Consider the following 10,042-nt stretch of genomic DNA (forward strand, 5'->3'; position numbering starts at 1 on the left):
TAAAATCTTTAAAAAAAATAAAAATAAAAATAAAAAAAATAAAAAAAATAAAAAAGGCAACTGCCGCTGAAGACCCTGCCTGATTGATCTCCATGATCTCCGAACAGAACCAAGATCCTTCACCATTTGAACATCAGAAGCAGTCAGTGCCAAGAGCTGATCTGGGCCAGACTGAGGCCTTAGCTCAACTGCAGGCCCATAGACTGACTTCCAGTTTGGTTGGTTAAGTTCCTGCACCCTTCTGTTACCTTGTTTGTTGTGTGGCTTGTCTTCTGTCCTGCTCTGTGTGCCGTGTAATAAGCCAAGTTTAATCACATGGTGAAGTGTCATTGAGTTTGGAATCGTGAACCTGCTTTATAATTGTGATTTAACTTTGCTTTATGATTGAATAAAGCTGACACTGTGGAAAGACACACCTTGTGTGTGCGCCTTCATAGCGTGCTCCTGATAAAATGGATTGTTTGGGACTCTAGGTTTTGCGTGTATGTGTGTTTGTATGTTTTTTTTTATTTGTTTTGATAATTTATTGATAATAAATTGACTTTTTTCAAATAAGCCAGGTGAAATTCTGCAAAATCATATTCTTTATTAATGAAAATTTAATTACTGGTTAAAATGATAAGAATATGTGTGGAGGGCGCCTGGGTGGCTCAGTTGGTTAAGCGACCGCCTTTGGCTCAGGTCATGATCCTGGAGTCCCAGGATCAAGTCCCACATCGGGCTCCCTGCTCGGCGAGGAGCCTGCTTCTCCCTCTAACCCTCCCCCCTCTCATGTACTCTCTCTCTCTCTCTCTCTCTCTCATTCTCACTCTCTCAAAATAAATAAATAAATCTTAAAAAAAAAAAAAAGAATAAGTGTGGACCTGCATTTATACCCTTGCTCAGGGTCCACAAATAATAGCGATTAGGCTGTATCCATGTCCTTCTGGTTCGAAGCTGATTCTTAGGGGAGATGTGTTTCTTGGGCTCTGTCTGAGACTCTGCCTTATGAAGAACCCCTGCCATCTTACTCTGCAACATTCTCTAGTGGAGGTCAAGAAGGGAAATTTCAGGATTCAGCTTGTCTTCTCTTTACACCCTGCCTCCTCCATACTAGGGATGAAAAAAGAGTCAGTGTGCCACTCTCAGAGGCTGCCAACCCTGGTCTAGAAAACAAGAGCTTTCACTGTGTAGGACCTCACATGGTTCTATGTACCACTTGATTGGATAGTAAGGAAAGCTGAGAAAAAGTCTTATAAACAGGACTTCATTTGAAAACAGTGTGAGAAGCCTTGTGGGATGTAGGAAACAGAAGCATGCTTGATTTTTCCCATTACTAGAGAGACCTTCGGTAGAGCTTCCAGTCAGTCATGAGTTCAGCTTCAGGATCCTTAAAACCTGGATGTATGGAATTGGAGAAGGCTGGCTTTTGACACGGATCAGTTGGTTTCTTTGAGGAAAGTTTGGGATGTAAATCTGAGGATATCATATTTCATTAGTCAATATTCTCCAGAGAAACAGATGAGTAGGATTTATGTAAATATATAAGGAAATCTGTTATGAGGTTGAGAAGTCTCATGATTTGCCATTTGCAAACTGGAGACCCAGAAAAGTCAATGGAATTCAGTCTGAGTCCGAAGGCCTGAAAACCAGAGGAGTCAATGCTGTAAATCCCAGAAAAGATGAAATGAGATGTCTCAGTTCAACAGTGAGGCAGGAAAAAATGGGGACAAATTTCTGCTTCTTTTACCTTTATTTTTATTCAGGCCTTCAGAGGGTTGAATGGTGCTCACCCACATTGAGTAGAGCAATCTACCTACTAAATCCACCAATTCAAATGCTAATGTCATCCCAAAACATCCTCACAGTCACATCCTGGAATAATGTTTAATCTGGGAACTCCATAGCCACTCAAATTGACACATAAAATTACCCATCTCACTAACCTACCCTGACAGAGTCTAAAATTTTTAGTAGATTATGAAGAATGCCACTAGGAGAAAATGTATTTGGGCAATTTCAGACTCAGCAAAAAAGATCCTTAGTAGATAAAATGCTGCTTCTTCCTGAGGATGATTATGTGTTCCCATATGAGTAGTGATGTTTTGTGATCTAGCAACTGCAGGCTGGGGTAGAATATTTTCTGATTTGGTATGTGGGAAACTTTCAAATATTTAAGGGCACTCATCTTTCCTCTCAGTAGCCTGTTCCTTAGAGGATCATAAAAACCTTGAGAAATATTAAACTTTCTTCTCAAATTTTGTTTATTGAATGTCTCATTTTTTTAACCCTTTTAATAAATTTGGGCTCTCATTTTATTCCTGTTACACTGGAAACTCAACTTTTCCTAAAGCCTATTGTGTGTAATATATTCACAGTCAACTAGACAGTCAATTAGATATTTTGTATTAATTTAATATAACTTAGTTGTTGAACCTAACCTGTTGTTAGCTGTGTAATCAGATGGGCTGGGTTCAAATCACAACTCAGCTACTTACCCAGCATGAAAAGTTATTCAACGTTGTTAGATATTAGGGTAATACAATTTAAAACGTAATTGAGATACTACTCTACAACTACTAGAATTATTCAGACATTTTTGGAAAAAAATATTGAAAGGATATGGACTAATTGAGTCTCTTACACATTTCTGGTAGAAGTGTAAAATGAAATAACTACTCTGAAAAATGTTTGGTAGAGTCTTTTAAGGTCGTATCCTATTTTCCTTATGATTTACATATCACATTTATTTATACATGATTTATTTAAATGTGCTCTCATGTAAACCACAATTTTCATTAATTACTTTTTGTGGTGGTTGTTGTTAATTATGTTTTATCACCATGAATCTTTTATCTGAGATCACCTTCTTTTTGACTTCTATACAACCTTAAACAATACAAAAAATTATTATTATCAACAGTGATCTAAGAGATTTTATATACATAATGGTCTTGAAAAAATTATATCAATCAGAGAACACAAATTTTCATTATCATTCTATCAACATGAACTTTTTAGTTGGGCAAAGGATTAAATTACTTACAGAAAACAGAACAGTGCCTATTGTTATAAAACATACAAACATTAAACACAGAATTGTATATATTGACAATTAAAATACACGTATTTCACATTTTAATCTGTTTTACAATGGGCAAGTGTATGGTTTTAAATAACAAATATGAAATATATGCAACTGAATGTTGAATGTATTTATTTACATTGTTCTGGCAGAAACATGCTTCTCAGATTCATAAACAAGACATTTAGACTGTTCAGAATCTAGTTTTAGGAATAAAGATCATTATATCCTGAGAATACTTAAAGTTCTAGGACAATTTCAAAGAAAGAATACAGTTTATTGTTAGAGACACAAAGGTTAAATTTCTACAATAGTGTTTTGATTTTAAGAAGTTGGCATTTGAGCCAAGTTTTAAGGTAAATAGAGCTCACTTAATTGGTTCAATCAGAAAGTTTCTTTTTTGAAGGTCTGTAGAGATTTTGCTTGCATTTGTGTCTGTTCCCTAGAAAAAAAAATTGGTGTGATTAAATAAGTCTACTAATTTAGTACATTTTGTTGTTGATTTTTTTAGAGTAATTTGTATTTGTATAAAATTTGCACATTTCCAAGCCAAAGCTAGAGTCTCAAAGTTTATTTCTAATTAGTATCATAAAAGTGAATAAATGTGGCATAAAAGGAATATTAATTTCAAAATATTTTTAAAAGCAATGTTATAGAGACTTATGAAAAAGAAGCCTAAGGAAAGGATATATCTGAACTATTAAATTCTAAGTGAATATTGTGGGATAGTCTGAGGGCAGTAGGTACCTAGCTGATTTTCCCAACTCAGCCTTAAAAAGAGCCTTTGGGCTAGTTTGTACTTGTAGTCTTGTTTATGGACCTAAAAGAATAAGTGTGTAAAATATCACATAGTCCAAAGAATTCAAGTCATAAAATGACTCTCAGATAAAGAAATAAGTATAGTATTTCATGCCTTAAAGACATGATGTTAAAAAGAAAAGTACTCAGTGTAAAAATTATTTTTAAACAATTTATTTTAACATACACAATTTCGAAACTAGAAAAGTGAAAGTTATAATATGTGTTGGAGGCTGAGTTCCTGGGGAAGCAGGTTCTAAGACAGAGATCATTGTACAGGAAGTTATTTGGGGAGTGCTCTCAGGATCAAGACCTATCAGGAAAGGGGAGAACTGAGATTGGGCGGAAAATGAAATTAGGATGAAGTGTAGTTTCAACAAAGGTTTCAGCTTGACCCTACATAGAATTCTGGAGCTGGGATGGCCCATTACAATGTTGCCTTGTGGGGCCAAGGAACTAGCCTCTATACCCCTGAGACAAGTAGTCACAGGATTTGGCTGCCTTCAGAATGGGGCATGACTTGAGTGAAGCATCTCTTTTCAGCTGAGGACATTCTTGAGAAAGGTTGAACATTGAGTTATGTGAGCCAGCAACTGGGAGGAATGTCACGCCATTTTAAAGGAAATTTGTGGAGTCATTGGAGAATACTCCACATTACCTGATACTTACTATGTTCTATGGCGCTTCCCTGTGCTGAGTGCTTAGTATGTATATTTCATTTTATCCTCAAGATATTTCTTAGTCCATCTTTGTAGCTTGGAAAATGAATAAACTTGCCCAAACTACCAGCAAATGGGTACTTCAGCTAAAATATTAGAGCTTCTGTTAAAAGTCAACATTTTATTTGTAAGAATGCTTCTATCAGTAGATTCAGAAAACAATATTTTTCATCAGATTCTGATTTCTATTATTCTTATCTATAGGAATGTAGGTACAGGGAGAACTACTGCATGGATTTCAAGCTCTTAGAAAACACAAATTTTTGCACAGCAGAAAGACATTCATTATATATACAAGGAGGCAACACATATTAAAATATACATTCTGGGGACACCTGGGTGGTTCAGTTGGTTAAGCGTCCATCTCTCGATTTTGACTCAGGTCAGGATCTCAGGGTTGTGAGATTGAGCCCCGCATTGGGCACTGTGCTGGGCATGGAGCCTGCTTAAGATTTTCTTTCTCCCTCTCCCTCCCCCCTCCCCCACCTCTCTCTCTCAAAAAAAAAAAAAAAAATGCATTCTGATGACCATAATATTGGTGAGGTTCATCAGACAAAAGTAAACTGAGAATGCCCTTCTCCTTTCCCCATTCCATTCTTTCTTTTCAAAATATGAGTTTATAGTTTCTCATTGCAGCACACTAAGTGTGTCCATCTGTTATGGCTGATTGCTGGCACTATAAATATGTGCCATACCATTGAAGCTGAATTTTAATGTGCCATCTAGGACTTTTATTTTTATTGTGTATATATGTATTTACATATACATATATAATATATATTTCATATAAAATAAATTATATATTGAAAGTATTTTCCCTGCCCATAATAGTTGAAATCATTCCATAGTTGCATACATTTTGGTATCTTCCTGCATCTCTTTCTCTTCATGTGTATATTTTTTTCTACACAATATTCTAGGACCTGTCAATGGGAAACAGGTTTATTACTGGCATTTTATCTTCAGTGTGGGCCAAAATTTAAACAATGATGGCAGTTTGTGTGTGTGTGTGTGTGTGTGTGTGTGTGTGTGTGTGTGTGTGTGTGTTTTGTTGCATATATTGAGTTGACAGATACTGTAAAATCCTGAGTTCAAACCAGGGAGTCTTGGGTGATATAATAGTATGTGTATGATTAGGGGAGCCTGGTGACTTTGATTTGAATCCCAGGCCTTACTTTGATCAACTCTCCTGAGTTCATTTAATTTCCTTTACTGAAAGCCAGGAGTAATATTATTTTCTTTCTGACCTCAAACTTTTACTCCAAAGTAATAGTAAATATAGGTAGAAGTGCAAAGAGCTGCAAATTATTTAAAGATATTTAAGTAAAATTATTAGTTATTGCAATTACTGATTTGGTTAAAATATTTTGTAATTTATTTCTTTGTCTAAGCTTTTTCTAAAGACTGACCAGGTCAGATCAGCACAAATTATCTGGAGTCAAGTTGTTACTACCCTTTCTATGTGAACATGTACTTTCCTGGTCTACTCAGTCTTGGCCATTCACAGTGCTGGATTTATACACCTTACCATTTTACATCTTATTTGCTGCCTATTCTCTATGGGCATTTGTGTTTACAGCCTCTACTTTAGAGTCATTAATTCCACCCACTTATATCTTAGATTCCATAAAACAAGATTCTTCCTCAATATTATGAATGATCTCTATAAAATTATATTTACAAACCATTAATTTAAAATTTTGTTCCTGGTTTTTACCATGAGTTCATATGCTCATTTAAAAAATGTCTTTGGGCACCTGGGTGGCTCAGTTGGTTAAGGGACTGCCTTTGGCTCAGGTCATGATCCCGGAGTCCCGGGATCGAGTCCCACATCGGGCTCCCTGCTCAGCGAGGAGCCTGCTTCTCCCTCTGCCCCTCTCCTCTCTCATGTACTCTCTCTCTCTCATTATCACTCTCTCAAATAAATAAATCTTAAATAAATAAATAAATAAATAAATAAATAAATAAATAAATAAATAATGTCTTCAGCATTAATTAAATTGCAAATGTTGGCAATGGATATTTTTCAATATTTGGTTGTTATTTTCAAACTTTACATAAAGATCTTTGTGGGACCTTTCTGATTTAGTTATAGAAAAAAACAATTAGCATCTGACTATTCAAAATATTTAATTTTACTAATAGCAATGTCAATTTTAACAACATTTTAACTATTTCTAACTCTGGCTTTTGGCTTAAAAATGTTCAACTATGTAGTTTTTGTTAAATATTTTGCTATATAATGTCTATCCTTAGAATTTTGAAAGAATTATCCATATGATTTTTTTACTGTTTCATGATTCTTAACTCGTGTATCTGCTTTTAGTTTGTTCTCTTATACCTTTTAAATTCTTGTTGTTTTAAATTATCCAACTCAGAAGGAAGAAGTAGGGAAAGAGAAAGAAAGGAGAGATGGTTAATGGAGGAAAGAATAGAAGGAAAAAAGGGAAGAAAGGAAGGAAGAAAGACATGCTTTATTTATTTGTTTGTTTAATTTGGAGAAAAGTCAATTACTTTTTAATTTTTTTAATTATTTTTTTGTAGCTTTAAGTTTTTATTTAAATTCTACTTAGGTACCATATAGGGTAATATTAGTTTTGGGAGTAGAATTTAGTGATTCATCACTTACGTACAACACCCAGTGCTCATTACAACAGGTGCCTCCTTAATACCCATCACCCATTTAGCCCATTCTCCCCCACCAACCTCCCCTCCATCAACCCTCAGTTTGCTCTATATAGTTACAAGTCTGTTTTATGGTTTGCCTCTCTCTTTCCCACCCCCTATGTTCATCTGTTTCATATCTTAAATTCCACGTACGAGTGAAATCATACGGTATTTGTCTTTCTCTGACTAACTTTTTTGCTTAGCATAATACTCTCTGGCTCCATCCACATTGTTGCAAATGGCAAGATTTCATTCTTTTTGATGGCTGAGTAATATTCTATTGTGTATATATACACCATTTGTTTATCCATTCATCAGTTGATGGACATTTGGGCTCTTTCCATAATTTGGCTATTGTTGATAATGCTACAAAAATATCAGGATGCATGTATCCCATTGAATTAGTATTTTTGCATCCTTTGGGTAAATACCTAGTAGAGCAATTGCTAGGTTGTAGGGTAGTTCTATTTTAACTTTTTGAGGAAACTCCATACTATTTTTCAGAGGGGCTGCACCAGTGCAAGAGTGTTTCCCTTTCTCTGCATCCTTACCAACATCTGTTGTTCCCTGTATTGTTAATTTTAGCCATTCTGACTCCTGTGAGGTGGTATCTCATTGTAGATTTGATATGTATTTCCATAATAATGACTGATATTGAACATCTTTTCATGTGTCTGTTAGCCATATGTTTGTCTTCTTTGGCAAAAATGTCTATTCGTGTCCTCTGCCGATTATTTGTGTTTTGGGTATTGAGTTTTATAAGTTCTTTATATATTTTTTATAGTAACCATTTTGTCATTTGTAAATGTCTTCTCCTATTCCGTAGGTTGCCTTTTAGTTTTATTGATTGTTTCCTTTGCTTTGCAGAAGCTTTTTATTTTACTGAAGTCCCAATAGTTCATTTTTGCTTTTATTTCCCTTGCCTCAAGAAACATATCTAGTAAGAAATTACTATGGCCAATGTCGAAGTGCCTACTGCCTGTGTTCTCTAGGATTTTGATGGTTTCCTATCTCACGTTTAGGTCTTTCATTCATTTTGAATTTATTTTTGTGTGTGGTTTTAGAAAGGGGTCCTGTTTCATTCTTTTTCATGTTCCTGTCCAGTTTTCCCAACATTATTTATTGAAGAGACTGTCTTTTTTCCACTGGGTATTCTAGCCTGCTTTGTCAAAGATTAGTTAACCATATAGTTGTCTGTTCATTTTTGGGTTTTCTATTCTGTTCCATTGATCTACGTGTCTATTTTTGTGCCAGTACCATATTGTCTTGATCACTGCAGCTTTGTAATATAACTTGAAGTCTGGGATCATGAAGCCTCCAACTTTGCTTTTCTTTTTCAAGATTATTTTGGCTATTGAGGGTCTTTTGTGGTTCCATACAAATTTTAGCATTGTTTGTTCTAGTTCTGTGAAAAATGTCGGTGGTATTTTGATAGGGATTGCATTAAATGTATAGACTGCTTTGGATAGTATGGACATTTTAACAATATTTGTTCTTCCAATCTATGAGCATGTAATGTTTTTCCATTTCTTTGTGTCGTCTTCAATTTCTTTCATAAGTGTTCTGTAGTTTTCAGCATATAAATCTTTTACCTCTTTGGTTAGGTTTATTCCTAGGTATCTTTTGGTTTTTGGTGCAATTGTAAATGCAGTTTGGTCAAATTGTAAATGAGATTGATTTCTTGATTTCTCTTTCTGTTGCTTCATTATTGGTGTATGGAAATGCAACAGATTTCTATACATTGATTTTGTATCCTGTGACTTTACTGAATTTGTGTATCAATTCTAGCAATTTTTTGGTGAAGTCTTTTGGGTTTTCTACATAGAGTATCATGTCATCTGCAAATAGTGAAAGTTTGTCTATTAGGAAGCCTTTTATTTCTTTTCATTGTCTGATTGCTGAGGCCAGGACTTCCAGTACTGTGTAAAAGAACAGTTGTGAGACTGGAAATCCCTGTCGTGTTCTTGACCTTAGGAGAAAAGCTCTCACGTTTTTCCCATTGAGGATTATATTAGCTGTGGATCTTTTGTATCTGGGCTTTATGATGATCTGGCTTTTATGATGGCCTTTATGTTCCCTCTTTCCCTACTTTGAGAGTTTTTATCAAGAATAGATACTGTACTTTGTCAAATGCTTTTTCTGAATCTATTGAGATCATATAATTCTTATCTTTTCTTTTCTTAATGTGGTATATCATATTGATTGATCTATAAATATTAAACTACCTTGCAAACCCTGGAATAAATTCCACTTGATTGTAGTGATGATTCTTTTAATGTTTGTTAGATTCAATTTTCTAATATTTTGTTGAGATTTCTTTTTTCTTTTTGATAAGTCTGGCTAGGGGTTTTTCAATTTTGTTCATTTTTTCAAAGAACCAGCTCCTGGTTTCATTTTCTGTTCTACTGCGTTTTGTTTGTTTGTTTCTGTATCGTTTATTTCTGCTCTAATCTTTACTATTTCCCTTCTTCTGCTGGCTTTAGGCTTCATTTGTTTTTGTTTTCTTTTCTTGCTTCTTGAGGCAGACCTATATACTTCCCTCTATGACCACTTTGCTGTATCCCAAAGGTTTGGATCATTGTGTGTTTATTTTCATTTGTTTCTATGTATTTTTTTTTATTTCTTCTTCAGTTTCCTGGTTGACCCATTTATTCTTTAGTAACATTTTCTTTAACGTCCAAGTATTTGTGATGTTTCCAAATTTTTTTCTTGTGGTTGACCTCAAGTTTCATGGTGTTATGGTCAGAAATAAGCATGGTATGATCACAGGTTTTTTGTACCTGTTAAGGCTTGA

The sequence above is a fragment of the Callorhinus ursinus genome, unplaced genomic scaffold, assembly GCF_003265705.2.
Source record: "Callorhinus ursinus isolate GAN/ISIS: 27379988/994484 unplaced genomic scaffold, GSC_fseal_2.0 scaffold4, whole genome shotgun sequence".
Taxonomy (NCBI): Eukaryota; Metazoa; Chordata; class Mammalia; order Carnivora; family Otariidae; genus Callorhinus; species Callorhinus ursinus.